This window comes from Lepidothrix coronata, unplaced genomic scaffold (genome assembly GCF_001604755.1).
Source record: "Lepidothrix coronata isolate B3197 unplaced genomic scaffold, Lepidothrix_coronata-1.0 Scaffold35, whole genome shotgun sequence".
NCBI lineage: Eukaryota > Metazoa > Chordata > Aves > Passeriformes > Pipridae > Lepidothrix > Lepidothrix coronata.
Window position 1 is genome coordinate 5879297 of NW_016690215.1, and position 18471 is coordinate 5897767.

The following is an 18471-nucleotide window of genomic DNA, read 5'->3' on the forward strand; positions in this document are numbered from 1 at the left end:
ATCCTCTCTAATTCCTCTATATCCGTTTTGGTAAAGGCTGACCAGAAATGCATACAGTAACCATGATATGTGTGCTCTATTGGTTTCTGCACCAGTATTGCCTACATTTTTCCTCCTACACATGTACAGCACAAGAGCGATGCTAGTTATCTCATCCTGTCTGCTGAAGGCTAACCTTCTGAGATAAGTGCATAGCCTGTGGTGGTTTCATTGAATGATCATATGACATCTGCTCATGTCCTGTAACTACCCAAACATTTATTTCTAAAACTTTTTGCCTCGTGATTTTTCTCAATTTCTTGTAGGATTTTTAGATGACAATGATGACAATTATTATTATTACTATGTCTAAATGGAAACCAGATTGTTGTTCCATTCATGGATCTCGTGTCTTTGTCTTTTAAATTCCAATTTTTTTAATGAGGCTGGAACTCCACAGAAGTGATAGACTCATACCAAAGGATGGCAGTGTCTGCGTCCTTGGAAATACAGCAGCAGCAGTACATAACACCATGTGCTGGCACACCAAATTGCTCAGATTTAACTTGGCAACCTGACAATGCCTCAAGAGACCTGTGAGTAGCCACAAACACATTAGCTGCAGACATGCTTTTTTCCCTGAAGCTCACCAGCTTCTTAGGACACAGGATTATTTTTTCATCTTTGCAGAATAGATTTTGACAGAATTCATTAAACACCATCAGGAGTTGAAATCAGCTACAGTATATGTATGTGAACTTGTGGTCTGACCCATCTTGGATTTCTCCTTAGCAGGACCAGCCCTGCTCACCATTATCTTCACTCAGTGCTAAGGTCATCTTTGCTCTGTCCTTGGTTGTGACCTCACCAAATTGTTCCCCAAAACAGTAAGAAACAGGTAAAATTTGAATTGGAATTTTTCCGTAAAAGAATCTAGTGAGGAGGTATTAAGTTATTCTGAGCTGCTTGGTCATTGCTACTTTGGGGTACAGTAAGTGAACCCTCTACTAGTTACTACTAGTAGTGCCACTTGCCACAAGTTGGCAGAAATGGGCTCACACAATGTGCTTTTTTTCACATGGTGTCCCACATTTCTAGGCTCTCACTGGCTTCCATAGGAATACATGAATAAATTCAATTAAAATGGCTTTTTATTCCTTTTTACTCCCACTCTGTTCACCAGATGTGCCAACTCATCCTGGGCTTTGTTTGCCAGCCTGAGCTTCCTTTTTTTGTTTGTTGAGTTACCCTCAGTAATGTGTGTTCCCTCAGGGGCAGGCAGATCCTGGATTCACTTAATGTCCTACAGCCCATGGTCCTCAGCGGGCGTTTGAACTCACATGGTGAATGGGTATGGAGCTGGGAATACATCCCTGCCTGGAGGGGGGTCAGTCAGCATGTCCATGGCAATGCATAAAGTGGTTTAGAGCCAGTCACCCCTACAGGCCGTTCAGAGTACCTGGCATAGCTAGCAAAAATTAGCACAATTGAGATCATATACATTTTCATTAATCTTTGTGAGCCTTAAATAAAAAAAGCACTGCTGGCAGCTCTGATTAAGAGCTTTCTATTGATCATAAAATCCTAATGCTAAAATGAATTGTTTAATGTTGAAGGATTAAGATAACAGCCAAATAATTTGATTAATTGCAAAACCAAGACATGAGAAGAAAGAAAATACTTCAAAATGAGAATGCTACAGTCTCTGTGGTAGGCCCTGAGCTAATTTCAGGCAGATCAGGAAAACACCTCAACCTCCATGGCCAAGTCTGCACCACAGTACAGGGTGGTAACAGTCCCTTAATGCCTGATGGATGCCCTGGCCAGCGCTATGTGGAGGAGGGAGGCTTGAGATGCCTTAGCCTTGCACAGTAAGTCTGTTTCTCTTCTCCATGTGTGTGTGTGTGTGTGTGTGTGTGTGTGTGTGTGTGTGTGCTTTCACATGCCCCCGCTATAATAGATACACATACTTATACAAAGCAAAAAAATGAATACAAATATTATATATTGTATGTGGAATTCAACTCATTTGACCACTTCAGCAATCTGAAAGCTGGGTACTTAGGCTGGTTATTTATATTTAATAGCCTCAATTGTTACTGTAAGGAGAGAAAGCAGCTCCTTGATGAACACCTGTTTGAGGGGATCTGTGTCATCTACTGGAGGTGTCTGTTTCTGTTCACTGTTTAGGGAAGGAACCAAGACTCTCATGAGATACCTAGTTTTCCGGTTAAGTTAGATACTGGTACTCCTATGTGTGTGTGCAGGATGATAGAAGTTGCGAGCAAGTAACACAGTGGTGAGCCCAGACAACTCATTCACAGCAAGTAATCTGCCATTCTGGTGTGTATTAAAGGCTCACACAGAGTTTACCACCCTAGGCACAAAATGCACTTGCAAATTCCCCACCGTATGCTTGATGAGTAAAAAAAAACAGAGCTGCTTTTCTGACCCCCATTCTGACCACATTCATGCTCCTCAACAACATGATTTTCTTTCAGGACGATGGAATCCTTGGAAGGGTTTTGGCCATTCATCACCAGACCTCTAGTCTCTGGGAATAAGGGAATAGAGAGGTGGTGTACAAGTCATTTGGAAGAAATGAGACATATTCCAAACTTTTCTGTGCCTACTTAGCTCCCCAAATGTCTGCTCTGGCTCTGTTAGCAGCTAAGCATCTGTCAAGTTGCTCTGCTGTAGCCAGAACTTATTTAGGGGTCAGCAACTGCAGGCTGGGCACCGGAGCTCTACTGTCAGCCCTTGCCTATGAGCTGTGTGAGATGTGCAGAAAGACTTTTGAGAAGCCCAAGGACCAGACTGCTGCTTCACTCATCCATCAGAAGACTATACTTGCCCCTGGATGGGCAGAAGCTTGCAAAGGAAGCATGGTGTCTAAAGGTGTGTGTCAAGTGTGGGGAGGTGTGTGCTGAACATGAGAGACATTCAGGAAGTGTGTGCCCACCTCATCACCTCATCAGGTCTTAGAGGACAGGAAATTCTTCCTTGGGGTATATGTTTGAGTGTCATATCCTCCTAACCTTCATTAGCTTATGCTTGAAGTTTTTTTCAGTGTGCTTTTTTCATAGATGTGTGTGTATGTCTCTCTGCTTGTGAGCATACGCCTTAAAAAGAAGTGGATATAATACTTTAGTCTGCCACCCAAATCCTCCTCCCAGTCTCCCCCCTGGTTTATTCAGGAATTGTCCTGCTTTGGTTCCCACTTCAATGGTTGCACTTCTTTTGCTTTCCCCATATACATGAGAATGTATAGATGCCACATAGCATCAAAAATCCCTGCAATAATTCCCTCCTGGAGATCTGTCAGCAAAAAATAGGGCAGATAAGAACTCTGTCTGTACACTGTTGTAGTGGAATTAATCTGTTTCTTTGTTTTAAGGAGGGTGTAGTGTAAAATCACCCTAACTCTGCCCTCCTCTACAGGAGGAAGAACCCTCCTGGATTTCACTATTCTCTCGCTAGTTATTGAGTCTATCTTTGAGTCACAACTTTCAACCACTGACTCTTTAAATTTCCTCGCATGAAATCACTTTAATGTCATTGTGCTCCTTATTGCCCAGTAGATATTGATTCTGACAGCACTGCAATGGCTACAGGTTTGCTTTTGGTTATGGGTCTTTAAAGATTTTAGCAGGGCTTAGTCACAAGTGTAGGGGAAATGTCTGTTTAGTGTTAGTACCCTTGGTTTGGTGGCTGCGCTTTCTCAGGGCAGCTCACCGTGAATGAATTAGCATTTGTCAATAAAGATGTGAATGCACAAAGGGAATGTTCTTTCTCCTCTATTGTTTCTTTGTGTGTTTTGCAGTTTATTTTGAATTCTAACATATTTATGCCCATGTGAATAGGAACATTTCAAGCACTATCTGCTTGCTGTGATCCCAATAAACAGTGGATGCCACTAATGGAGTCCCTAACACGTTTTTGGAAGAGGAATACAGATGGCATATGGCACAGAAGAATAATTTCATAGTAATAAGCAAAAGCCAGTTATTAGCGAGACACTGCTTTGTAGCTAATGGTGTTATGGATAATGAGGCAAAGGAGAACCTATTCTCAGTGCTGGGGAACAGCTGATTGCTCTCCTCAGCAGAAACAATATCATTCCTAAAACATCACTGATCCTTTGATAGAGTTTGGGGGAAGCTGTCACAGTGCTCAAAGGAGAGCTGCAGCACAGCTTTGGAACTGGGCTGCGCTGCAGCTGGCAGGAGAACTTGCTGGCAGCTTTACTACAAAGTTAGGCCAACCTGAGCAGCAGTCCAGAAAACCCTGCAGGTGGCATGGCCATCCAGCCATTGCCACTGTGCTGCCATCGCCATGCATTCACAAGCAGCAAGCATTTGGGTTTCTGTGCGCAACAGTGATAGCATGTCAGAAGTAAGAGGCTGAATTATTTTCGGGTTGTTTTGGGAGAGGGTTGTTGGTTTATTAAAAAGCACTATCTATCTGAAGGATTTTTTTTTTAATAGCCATTGAAAGGAGATCAGCAATAATATGAGTGTTCACCATTTATTCTTCTCCACAGGCAACTTTGTGAGTGTATCACGCTTCTGGCTTGCAAATAGATTTCCAGTTTTGCTGTCCCTGAAGGAAACCCTGCTTCTTTTGACCAAAAAAAAAAAAAAAAAGAAAAGAAATAAAAGATAAGGGGGGAGGGGAGGGAGTAGGAAAGAAAGCAAGGGAGAAAGAGAAATAAAGGAAAGAGGAAGGGAGGAAAAGAAAAGAGAAAAAAAGGAAGGAAGGAAGGAAGGAAGGAAGGAAGGAAGGAAGGAAGGAAGGAAGGAAGGAAGGTGTTAAAAAGAACAAAAGAAAGAAAAAGAAGGAAAAGATAGACCAACTAAAACAAGCTGAAAAGCCCTACTGTTGATGACCTATATGTTAGGGAAGGAAAGGGCTGGCACTTGAGGATATTCTGATGCTGATTTGTGACCATGCATGATGGCCAAGCTTCTTAGTAGTGGTTAATGATTTTGGGTGCCCCAGTTCCCAGTGACAGAAATGAGCCAGGCTTGTGGAGAGCTGCATGCCCGGAGTGCTCTAATGAACCACAGGTACACCACGCTCAGCCACACTCCTCTCTGGAAAGCCCTGGCCCACCAACAGACTGGGTCAGCAGCCTCTGCAGGCATGTCTTTCCTGGCCCTGTGCTCACCAAGCCGAGCTTGGTCTGGACCTCTGTCCCTCTGAAACATCCTGGCCCTCACTGTAGAAAGAGTGGGTCCGACTCAAACCCACCCAGCCTGGCTGTTCCCTCCAATAGCAGGAGCCATGGTAGCCCCCCCAGTCTGCTCCCTGCAGCACTGAACCTCCCCTCATCAGAAACTAGGGGTTTGGGGGGTTGTTTAAAAATAAAGCCAGCAGCAGGTTCCTATGGCAGCCCTCTCCCTGCCCCTCCTCAGACGCCCTGTCTGGCCAGTTGCCATGCAAGGGGGCCTGCAGGGCCAACCTTCCCATGCTCCCCAGCCACCAATGTCTCCCCACACCCCGCTAATGGCAGTGTCTCCCCCAGTTGCCAAAGGCCACATTAAATTATTACTGGTACAAGGGCAGCCACCCATGGTGGCCATAGGAGCTGCCCTACTGCCCACCCTGAAGGGTTTCCCCAAGGCTTCACACCCCACACCTCTATATAGATATGGTTCCCACAAACGACGAAATACAGCCATCTCTGAAGCAGCTGTCCTGCAGCTGCTGTCACCCAGAAATTCCCACAAAATCTGTTTCCAGCAGCACTTGCCTGGGCTATGAGGCCATGGCAGGGTGGGTGCCCATGCACCAAGCTTGCACCACATTCCTTACTTCAAGCCACACTCAGTGAGAAAGCTGAAATGTTGTGATCAGAGCTCACAAATGGAGCAGTGGAGAATTTCATTCCCCCTCTTCAGAAAGCCCAGGCCAGCCAGCAAATGTGACCTAACGCTGCTCAGCAAAACCCACCCCCTGGCCCCCTGCCATTTCCTCTTGATGAATGAGCTGCAACACATTCAAAAGGTGAGAAGGCCCAGCCAGGCCCATATCTCACAAACCTAGGCAAAACTGCGGTAAAAACCTGTGAAATAGGCTTTTTTTTTTTTTCTTCATTCTGTTTTCACTTTTTATTCATGTTTTGGGCTCTGTGCCCCTGTACAGCCTGAACGGGTCAGGACTGCAGGGACAGGGCCGTGGCAGAGCCCTGAGCCTTTTGGGGTGGGAAGGAGGGTAGGCATCAGTCTGAAGCATTCAAACGAATGCTGTGCTTCTCTTGGAGTGACGTCAGGCCACCTTTTCTGCTCGAATTGTAGTAAAAATAAATACAGCTAGAATGTGTAGGCATGGTTTGGAAAAGGATAAAGGGGACATTTCAACATTGGTCTCACTGAAGTGGAAATGATTTCTGATAGCCAGCTGGAAGCTGGCACAGGCACTAGGTTGAAGTTGAGAGTTCATGCAGCTGGGGTTTCATAATACCAAATTGCTAGTCTTTCGTTTATTACTTGAGTCAGATCCTAAAATCTTATTTATGTGATTAGTCCCTCTGGGCCATATCCTTATTTCTCTTACACCAGACTGACTCAGAGGAGGGGACGTCTGTGAGGCAAAGCCTCCTCATTAAAAGGTCCCTGTAGAATGGAAAAATAAAAGCCAGCTATGGTAATGTCCTCTAGCCTGCAGCTAGGAGGCACAGACCAACACAGAAATGAGCTACACTCCAGGCAGCTCTCTTTAGCAGAACTAGCACAGCCCTCCAGAGTCCTCCACTCTTTCCTTCTTCAGATGAATTTTCAGTTCAAGTACCTGGTACTAATCATCGAGGTCACTAATTTTTTGCGTCCAATTTGCCTCAAAACCTGCTCCCCCCTCCACACTGAGCATCATGGCAGTCCTTACTAGGGAAGTATTTGGTGCAGAGGTGGCTGATTCAATAGCCTAGGTCCTTCACTTGAACCCGACAGCCAGGAGCCAAGGACACTGTGATGAGCAGGTTGGTGTGACACACAGTGTGGATTCAGCCATTTGTTGCAGATAGGGCCAACTTGGAGCAGTGTGGGCAGAAGATGCTACATCATACTTGGTCTGGAGGCCAGGGGCTGCTGGCAGAGCAGGTGCCCTTAGCAGTGCAGTATCACCCTTGTTATGGTTTTGGAGAAAGGATATATTGAGTGGAACACCAGGAACTGGAGATCCCTCCAGAAAATGATGGGTAGAGGATGAGGAGGTGACAGATATCTGAGGTCAAGGAGACCTAAGCTTGTGCATCCCTATGGTGAAGGACAGGTTTATTATTAATCATAGAATCGGGTTGGAAAGGACCACTAGGATCATCAAATCCAATAGCTAACCCAGCACTGCCAAGTTCACCACCAAACCATGTCCCCACATGCCACATCCACATGCCTTTTGAACACTTTCAGGAACAGCGATTCTACCACCTTCACAGCCAGCCTATTCCAATGCCTGACCACACTTTCCCAAGAAATTTTTCCTAATATCTAATTTAAACTTCTGCCTGTGTACTTTGAGGCCATTTCCTCTCGCCCTGTCCCTTGTTACCTAGGAGAAGAGACAGATCCCCACTTTGCTATGACCTCCTTTCAGATAGTTGTAGAGGTCCACCTTCAGTCTCTTTTTCTGCAGGCCAAACAATCCCAGCTCCCTCAGCCACTCCTCATCAGACTTGTGCTCCAGACCCTTCACCAGCTCTGTTGCCCTTCTTTGGATGCACTTCAGCACCTCAATATGTTTCTTGAAGTGAAGGGCCCAAAACTGAACACAGTATTTGAGGTACAGCCTCACCAGTGCCAGCTCAGACCCATATACTGCTCAGGCAGCTGAGCCCAGTAGGAAGGATTTATTAACACATTGTCAGTGGGAAGTCAACTCTTTCAAACTTGATTCTGAACTGGGAGGAGTCCAGTATGAGTGCCCCTGCATGTGCCCCTCCTGCATATCCAATCCTGTGTCCATCTATCTCCCACACAGACAGTTTGGTGCTCCTTGTACCTGATGGGGTAGACTCTGACATATTTTGACTCCTGAGACTTCACCTTAATTAGCAGTCTCCTGCAATAACAGTTGTGGAATGAAAAGTCGGAGGACAAAAGGCAGGAGGAGGATGAAGTGGAAGGAAGCAGCCAAGCTTTCTGGCACACAATATGAACTCGAATGAAGGCAACCTACTTTCCTGACTGTGTTCGTGCTGTATAAATATTCTCAGTGAATCAGTGAGATGGGGAAAATACTGCAACAAGAGCCTGCGGAATCAAGGCTGCGGGGGCACATACAGGACACTTATTCAGGGATGTGAGAGGCTCCAGGATCCAGAGCAGAAATTCCCCAGCAGAAACATTATGCTGGGGGGAATCCACCAATTACTCCTGTTAGCACCTGCAAGCATGCTTTTTAACAAAGCAGCATTCTCTCATTCTGTGGAAATGTACAGCACATCCTGCCAGGCTAATTAAATCACAACCCCTCCCTTACAAATAAGGGCACAGCAGTTGGGTGTGGGTGAGCTCAGTCCTTGTGCACAAAGGGTGACCGTTCCCAGGTCGATTCCAACAGGGAAATAAAGACTTCCAGCAATAGGGACCTGCTCTGCGCCTGATGCCACAGCTCGGCTAGCTCGGCAAAGCAAGGCCTCCTCCACCTCCCACCCACCCGAGCAGCTGCGCAGCACACTGCCCCCACCGAGCCTGTATCCGCCTGCCCAGACTTCAGAGTTCTGCTGGCTTCAGCTTCCCAGGCCCTGCCTAATTGCAGGGCAACACTATGTGCCACGGAGTAGTTATTTTTGTCAACCTGGAGGGCTTTGTGTAAGTCCTATAAAACACAGGCAAAGTATGTCCAGCACAGCGTGGTTCAGTATGCAATGCAGTGATGTCGCCTGCACCTGGACACCTCTGGGACCTGTTACCAATGCTGAGGGTGGGATAAAAAGTACTTTGTTTCTTGCCTGCATTTTTGAAAACTGAGAAGAGTGCTCAGGGATTTCTGAAGCTTGAGTTGATTAGCAGTTAATGATGTGTGTCCTGAGGAAAAAGTAAGATTAAATATTCTGCTTGTATTGAGCAGGGCATTTTAAGCTTTAGATTTATAGCTATTTTGTTAGCATTTCATGAAGTGTTTAGGTCTGTTCAACTCTTGGTTACACAGCCGCTTGGTATTTTGAACACTCATTTTATGCAGATATAACTTAAACAACCGATGATGTATGAAAGCGTGTAAGTGTATGTGTTATAACTGCACATTAACTCTCAGGGAATGCTGTTGTAAAACAGACACACAGGAGTAACTTCTTCAGCAACCCACAGATCTGTGCTCAAGAGCTGCTGGCTCATCCCAGGGTCATCCCAGTTCCAGTGCCAGCTGCCTTGCAGCTTGGGCATTGCACCTTCCAGCCTGGGAAGCATGCTGTGGTGAAGCTTGTTCTCTTTGCTTATTGCCTCAGCCCTCACCACTCTCTCTTGACTCCTCTCAGCTGGAGTTGCCTTCCACTCACTTTTGAAGCACTGCACAGCCCTGCCCTTTCCCATGTGTTGTATTTTCTGAGTTATGTTACCCACCTGTGGCCTCCACCCTGCAGGTACATCCCAACTTAGCTCCCTGGGTGTCACCCCACATAATTTCTTCAGTGGCCTTTAGAATGTGGTGCAGTGTTCCTGCAGGAGGCTACCATGCTCTTACTACTTATCTGATTTGATGCCTTCTTTCCTAAAGACATGCTTCTGTCACATTTCTTCCAGGAAATACCATCCATACATATATCCATTTAAAAGAAAGGCAAGAAGAAGGAAGTGGCATTTCCTAATGTCTTAGGAGAGAAACAAATCATGCCTTTTCTCCATTTCTAGGAGTTTGTCTCCATAACAAGATGAAGGTGTGCTTATAAAAATGTACAAGAGCTGCAGAGGTGCAGTGGAACAGGCCTCAGGCCTCACTCGTGAGTCTTGTGGGGGCATTTGGGTTGCTGAGCTGTCCTGATTCCCATACACCATCCTTTCACTCCTCTTATAACCTGGACTAAGTAGATTCAATCAGGCATAGGTAGGTCAAGCCACGCTACATTCATAATTTTATTTTGCCTTGGAAAGTTACTGTAAGATCAACACCTAACACATCATGTTTAGAAAATGGTGGCAAATACAGTGCATAGAATGAGGGTACTAATTTATTTACCCTCACTTGGGGAAATTTCCTTCACACAGTACCATATGTGCAAAAGAGTAATTGTTTGCCAGCATATGAAGTGTAGCCAAACAGACTAAGCTGGACAAAAGTTTCAGGTCCTACATGGCTATTAAGGGTTTCCAATTAATTGAACATGACTGACAAATGCTCACAGCCACATTTGGATTGATACCTGCTTAAAAACAAGCCTTCTACCCCAGGGAAACCCTAGGGAAATAATTTACAGTGCAAATGTGGGGTGTACTTCGCAATATGTAAAATTCATACCTCATGCTAAAAAAAGGCTAAAACTAGAACTGCCTGAAAGAAATGAAGCAACATATCTCTCAGAAGTTCTCAATCTGCATGTACAAAGTCATAAGTCTCTAGTATATATGCACTGATAAAACTTATACTTCAGTTCGCTACACACAAGTAACTAACATTGCTCAGTAGATGCTCTGTGTTATTACTGTCATTGTTGGTATGGAGCTTACACAGATTTTGTTACCAGCATAGCTGTGAAAACCCTCCAATTTTTCCTCCCCCCTCTCACTTTTTCCAAATGTGAAGCTGAATTTCTGTCTTGCAAGAGGTACTATAGATCCGATTATAAATTGGCTCTGCTCCTCAGCATGGCTGAGCCCACTCTGTGTGGCCAGGGGGATTAACAGAAGTCAGCTTAAGTGATTTTTTTTTTTTTAGAGGAAACAGGATGCATTGTATATATGTGAGCCTTCCGAGGCAGCTTAGCAGAAGCACAGCAGCGCTGCCGACAGGGATAATAGTGCTGCTAATAGGTATGGCACATCTTCCAAATGCATTCAAAATACTGATGGCTGCACTGTCTTTTTTTTTTTTTCCATGTGACAAACACCAATGAAAACCTACAAAATAATACTTTATTTTCACTAACATCCTCTTGAAGGAAATATGACTTAGTCTAGAGTTTTCTGCTAATTTGGAAGAGAAAGGTTGTTTTAATGCATTGTAAAACAATAATTTGAATTGCATTTTAGCATTGGTTTTCTGTAAAAGTCTAAAGGTCATGTTCCAACAGACTGTATCTGGTGTATGTCCAGATTCACAAATAGCTAAAGAATAAAAATTCTTTCTTTGGCAGCTGGAACAAAGTTTCTTAAGCAAAATCATGTGTTTGAATCTACATCCAGACATGGGTCTTACTAGTTCAGGTCTGGAAATTTCTCCTACAGTCAGACATACATTGCAAGCCATATATTTTAAACAGAGCACTGGGCTTAATTTGGATTTCTTTATCCATATAGAAAAAAATATAGATATTCATAACAATGATCCTTAGATCAGTTAGCCAATAAAGTTTGAATCTTTAAGAATAAACTCTCGTGGCTAATTTGATTTGGCTTTCTAGGAGCCTTCTTCTTTAGGCTGACCTTACTACCTCTAGAGCTGGGGATGGAACACTTCTTCAAACACCAAACTATTGAACATGTCAGATCTTGAAAAGAATTTTGAAAGAAAAAGAAAATGGAATTTCCCCAAATGTTATCACAAGCTCCCTTCCTTTTGGATTAAAAAATGGTTCATGACTAACTACTGATTTCCTGTGGACATGTTTATTGGCTTAGAGTTTTACCCAGTATTTTGATAGAATATCAACATTGTGGGTTCTTCTACATGATGACTCTTAGTGTTGCACAAATTTCAGAGGTCATATGGTAAGATTTTTCTGATTAGATGAATAAAACATCTTATATAAGTAAAAACCAAACATCACTAGTGAATGAGGTGCCTCTGGCACAAACACTTGGAGGACTACTCATTCATTCTTAAAATTCATGCCACTTTCCCACAGGAGAGTTGTCACATACTTGGCAGTAGTCCAAATAGCATAAACCATAATCTGGGAATAAAAGCAAGTGAATGCAGGTCTTTTAGCTGCAAAACATCTACAGATCATATTCCGAAAAAAATATATTTTCAGCCATTTCTATTAACAGTGTTTGCTGTAAAACAAAACCTACTTACGCAGATGGCTGTGTGTTAGTTCTTCTGGGATTTTTTTTTTAACCCTTAAGTCCTGCATTTTATCTTCTTTTGTGGGTTTGAGTCAGACCATCAATGTTATTTTCAGAGAACTGTTTGTGTTCTAATTAAGCAATAAAGAGCAGAGCCTGTCTTGGGGATTAAGAGTAACTTGGAGTGTTGACGCAAAGCTGAGAGCCATTAGTGACACCTGACCATTAATTCCCCAAGAGATGCTAGTGCCAAACTCATCGGGGCTGTTTCTAACAATCCTTGCTGGGTTTTTAATGGGGAAAAATATAATTTTGACTTCTGAAAAGCACCAGAGGGCAGGTGAGATTACTACAGTATACCATCGAGGAGATGACTAGAATAAAGGGAATATGGATGACTACAGTGATGTCTATAGCAAAATATTTTCTTATTTATTAGCCCACACACACATTCCCACAGCAAGTAGATGTTCAAAATACACATCTGAGAGATGAAGTGGGAGATATTTTCTGAGCTACCAACTTCCAATACACCAAATTTCACTAGATGAACCAAGCTGACTTCCAAATCACAGAATCACAGAATCACAGACTCACTCCACAACACTTGCTGTTTATCAGTTTTAAAACTGGTCCCATTGCTGTTGCTTGACAACTATATAGAATAATGATCCGAAAAGCTTATCCAATTAGCATATTTTTGCTTTACTTGGCAGAGAAGGAATGGTGGGTATATCCATCTAAACACTTTTGCATTCCTGCTGGAAATACATTAACCATCCCTCCCCCACTCTCTTTTCTACGCTATTACAGCGCCTTCATCCAAGACAGCCTTGCATTGCTTCTGGGAGAACACTTCCACTAAATTCTTACAGGATGTTAATGGACGTTCATGTATAGTATTGCCATATGAATTTTTCGATGACCTAGATAAATGTGCATAATTTCCTTTGTGTGTAATGGGCATGAGTGTTTAATTATGACAAGTTGTGACTTTTGTAGTTTATCTCCGCCCCCCAGGGAGCCCTTGAAGATGAAATTTCCTATTCACTGGCATGCAGCAAGTGCAATTTTACAATAACCCTGTACTAGGATATCATAATCCATGTTGCTTCCTCCTTTTTTCTCCACTTAGTGTATACAGAGGAGTACAAACACTGAATCTGGAGTTGTGTGAGATGGTAGGTTTGTACGGAAAGCAGAAGATTAGAAATTAAAAGAAAGATTTAATGGAAAATGGGCTGTGAGACAGCAATCAGGATGAAATTTTTTTTTACAAGTCACTTAAATTACCGACCACACATTAATTCTGAGGTTAAGCCCGTTGGTTAAACTAATCACTATTAATCAATGAAACTGTTAATCAAATTGCTGAGAGCACAAGACCGAGGAAATTAGACAGTCAGATAATCTCTTGGGCTGACCAAAGCTGCAGAAAAGTTTGTGTCTCCCTCAGAAAAATGAGCAATGAGATAACAGTTTGTATGCTGTCTGCAAATGATATCTGCAACAGCATCAAGTCCTGCCATGCCTTATTTTGGGTTTTTTTTTTTACCTATCTCCTGCCTTTCTGCCACATGCATGCTTTTGCCCCACACTCGCACTCTCTGTCTCTCACATAAACATGTTAAAGCGAGGATGGAAAAGGCCTGCAATGGAGAGGTTTCAAGTGGAGGATTGATGGCCAGCGATTGTGAAGCCAAATCACTCGCTATACTTGCTTTGCACTACATGATTTCCTGCTGCTATTTCTAGTTACAGTAGATAATAAAAACTGTTACAAAACCCTCTTAACAAGAAAACAAAACACAGATGGCATGTTGAATGTAAAGCATCTGGGGATGGTAATCAACTCTGGCCTCAAAAGCTGTTTTGTTCCATCCCAGTTTTCTTGAGAAAGTGGGAAAGGGACAGCAGGAAATACTGCGTAAGTTACTGGAGTGAACTAACTCTGTGCTGGGAAGTAGCTGTGTCTGTGGACAGAATACTTAGGGCTAATGCATAATGTTGGTATCCTCTTATCTCTTGAGGCCTTGGTTAGGAGAGCCATCTAGAAGGTATTTCTTCATCAAACTGATAGCCCACTATTTAAGAACTGGCACGGATACTTCTAAAAGAAAGAAAATGTGATTATTATTTGTACTATAAATTGTGAAAATGGAATATTAGTCAAGGCTTAAAGAGCAGATGATGCCTTACAGAAAACTTTAAAAAATATCCCATTGAGAAATACTTATATCGTGCATCATATTTTAAGTCTTTATCCTCCTTTGATCCTTGGTAATACAAACAGTGAACCAGATCTGGAAATCAATTGCAGAGGGTATGTCTGGCATAACTTCACTGACCCCTTTTCTGTTTGTTAGCCTGCCTTCGCAGCCCAGCGCCACAGAGATCAGCCGGGTTCAGTTTCAATGCAAAGGTCCTTGCAATGAATGCATTCATGTATTCCCAGGGGCCAGCCTTGGAGAGTGCTACCTGCTGAGGGAATATTACCCATTTGTTTGTGAGAACATGAAAACAGATAATGACAGATAACAAAACGGTTATGCCCTCGTCCTTGTTGGTGAGCAAAGAGCAATGGAGCGTATCTTGGGGAAGATTTACGCCGAGATGCTTTGGTCTTATTCCCTGGTGTGAGCTGATGCAGGGCAGCTGCAATTTATGCTGACTGCTTGAGGCCTTCTTTTCCAGCAGACATGAATTTCACTGAGCAAGAGAGTAGCTTCCATATTTGCTGTGTTGTGTGTCTTCAGGCCTTTGGGATCTGGACAGAAACAATTTACTGATGATAGATGTCAGCATCTGCAATTGGGCACATATTTAGGTGTCTCTTTCTGTCTCTTTTCCTCCATGGGGGCTGCCAGTATTGCCCTCAGGTGGTCCAGACTGCTCAGCAAAAGCAACATGATACAGAGTGGACCAAAATCGGGTGAACAAACAAGAAGCTCAACCTATTTCTTTGTTCCTACTGACAGAGGTTATTCCTTTCTCACCAGACATATCCTGAAAGCACTGCCATGTCTATGAGTGCCTTGCCGTGCAACCTGTTGATAAACTGATTAAATGCAAGTTACAAAGGTGTCTTTGAAGTGGTTTTGAAGCTGGCATGGATTTTGCTTAACTGGTTTGGGTATGGAAAATTAATGGCAGGTATATGGCAATGCATTGGGCACAGCAGAAGAGTGAGTGGGTTTCATATTTTGCTGACGACAGATGACGCTTCACTGGCTACTGTAAAGAAATTGGATTTTTTAATTGCCTTAAAACATTGCTACTGTGCAAAGAAGCCTCTAGTCAGGAGATTCAAAAATAAAGGCTCAGGGGAGGAAACCCTAGCCCACAAACTGTTAGATTTGTGGAGGCCCGGGCACGAGTCTCTGGGTGGACGATGTTTATCTAAAGAAGGCCAGTGGTGACTCCCAGGGGGTGTGATGCTTATCTCCTATGAGCCAGGCCATGTCAAAGGAGGCCCTCTGTGCCCACACCCCCCACTAAATTGGAGAAGGCTTCACTTTTAGCAGGGGTGCCTCCAAAGCACACCCCTGCCCTCACCCAAGCCTAAAATGCTTTGCAAAAACCAGCACGTACAGCCTCTGCAAAACCAGCACGACTGTGCAAAAACAGCACCCCCCACACATGCGGAGGAGGCACCAGGAGGGTTCTGAGGGTATATAAATCCATTGGAATTTATGTTTCGTGGTCTTCTTTCCCCCACCACTCCCCAGTGGAGCAAGGCATTAGTGACACCAGTGAGAACCAAGTTCGTTGGAGAGGTCCAAGTGGTGACTATAAACTCTTACTTTTTCTCTCTCTTTCTTTCTCTATTTTCCCTTACACATTTCCTTGGGTAATATCTTTATGTTTTTATATTGCCATCTTACTATAGATAACAACAATCAAAAGGGCTACATACCTGTTTTCCTTTGCAACCAAATTGTTCTAAAATAAATCATATATATATATATATATATATATATATGTAAACACTGATCATCTAGTATCAATTTACTTTAATTCATCCCAAGGGATTTATTAGTAGAAAAACAAAAGTTACTTCTGCCTTTCAGGGTGGGCTGTAACAGCTTCATGTGGCTGCAACAGCATCAGCCTACAGTTCACAGTTATTTTGAAGATGTGGGTGCTAGTTTAATCATCTGCCTTACTCTGGTGTTACTTACTACTTCCCAGTGACTCCAAAATATCAAACTTCAGCACAGATTTTCTGGCTATGTGGCAGGTTTTAGGCCTTGTTGCTTGAGCATTATATGTAGTTTTTGAGAAGAAGAAGGGATTTGATTATGGAAGACACTTGTTGACGTTCTGTTTCACTTGCCTGCACTTACTAGATTTTTCAGTGACAATAGTATTTCGGACAGTCACAGTAGACTCCTATTCACCATGAGGCCAAATAAGGGTGTTATCTACCAGAGGGAACCTCTGAGGACCTGTGTGGAAGGTCATTACAGCAAAGGCTAAGCACCGCAGTGAAATCCGGCAAGACCCTGTGACTGCTCTTAACCATGTCCTGTGTAACCTTGTTTTCACTGAAGTAGCTAACCCAGATGGACAAGTGGATTGTGACTCAGAAAGTTTCCCTCTGTCAGTTTGTGGCAGGGCTTGCACCCACTGGCAGCTCTTTGAACCCTGTCTGGCATGCCACGGAAATTAACCACAGAAAAGGTGATTAGAAGGGAAATGGCCTCAGTACACTCAGCAAGGGCTGTAACACACACATCTAACATGGTTTGTTAGTATTTCTGCTTCGCTGGGGAGATAGGGCTCTGTTCTGAGGTAACTCTTGCCTTGTGAAGGGTGTTGTGCTTTGCTGATGACCAGTCCCTGCCGGAGCATCTGTGGGAGAGTCCTACAGTGGTACTGCAGACAGGCAGAGATGCAAGCTAGTGGCAGCAGATATCAGCATGAACAAAGCTGGCTCCATTTGTTCACTGTGGACTGTGAATTCCCCCATGAGATGGCACATGCTGCATGCCACTCAGGGAGTACTACAAGAGCTCTGATCCCCTGCACCTGAAAAGGTGGTTGCAGCCTCCCAGGAACTGTAGCTATGGACAAGCCTCACATCAGGCCCTCTCTCATGCCCCAGCACTGTCCACAGGGTGATGTTGTCAGAAAAGCCTTTTCATGTTTCTTGGCAGACAAAATATTTGTGAACTGGAGTCATAGAAGGAAGCCTGGGTAAGCAGTGTGAGCACACAGGATCTTAAATGGCATATGAGGCCAAGCATAAAGGTTAGTAAAGGCTTCATCTGCTCTAGGAGGTGGGTTTGAATATGGGGTGAGCACAACTCAGTTGGTCCTGAGCTAGGAAAGAGGAGAGGAAGGTTTTGGTCTTTCTTCAGCAAGACAAACATGGGTAAGAAATGGTCATCAGAGAGTCCAGAGGCTGTCCATGCAGTCACCAGCTGCATACTTGCACAGAGTTTTTTTAGAAGTGATGGAGGGCCCCAGCTAATGCTACAATGCACAGAGCAGCCTTCCCATGGACATGTGGCAAATCCACTCTTCCTGTACCTTTGGTATAAAGTTTTCCTGTGTGCTTTCATATCAGCTATGAGAGGCTGCACAGGCAGTGAGGCGTATCTGGTGTCAGACCTGCTGCATATTGGTAGAAAGCCTTTACCACTTGGGGGTCCAAGGACCTGGACCTCTGGGCATAGCCCTTTTACACTCCACAGCACCAGTCCAGCAGGGCTTCATTGTTAGAGGACGTGGCCAAAAAATCTTTGTGGAGGTTAGCACTGAAGACAGGAGGTGCACTTATCCTGAGGCACAGTGGCAGATGACTTCAGACATGTCACGTCACTCATATGGAGGACATGGGTTTGAACCTGAGTCTCTGATATGCTGTTACCTCATCCTTATCCTTCAGATTCCTTTTTTTTATCTCCTCTGTCTATCATTCTGGATCTGTTCTCTCTGCCATTGGTGCTTTGACTCTGAAAAACATTTCAGACATGGCTTCATTGAAGCTGTGTGTGCAGTTCACAGAGCTCTGGTTGGTCTGATCGAAAAGGTGAAGGTTGTTGGAGAATTCAGAAACATTATCAGGGATCATGGACTCATGGCATTTATTTGTGGGGCCACACAGTGGCTTAAAACCTCACACCCGTCCCCCAGGAGGCAGGTACTACTTTCTCCTCCTCCTCGTCTGCTGCTCCAGGCTGCCAAGCACCTGGCTTATTCCTGGGAATTACCCAGTGCCATTAGATGTATTGCCAGCTCTGCTCTCTATGTATTGATCTCATGGGTCCAGATCATAAAATTATAGTACTCACATGAAAAATATAAAGGTTGGCATGATGACATT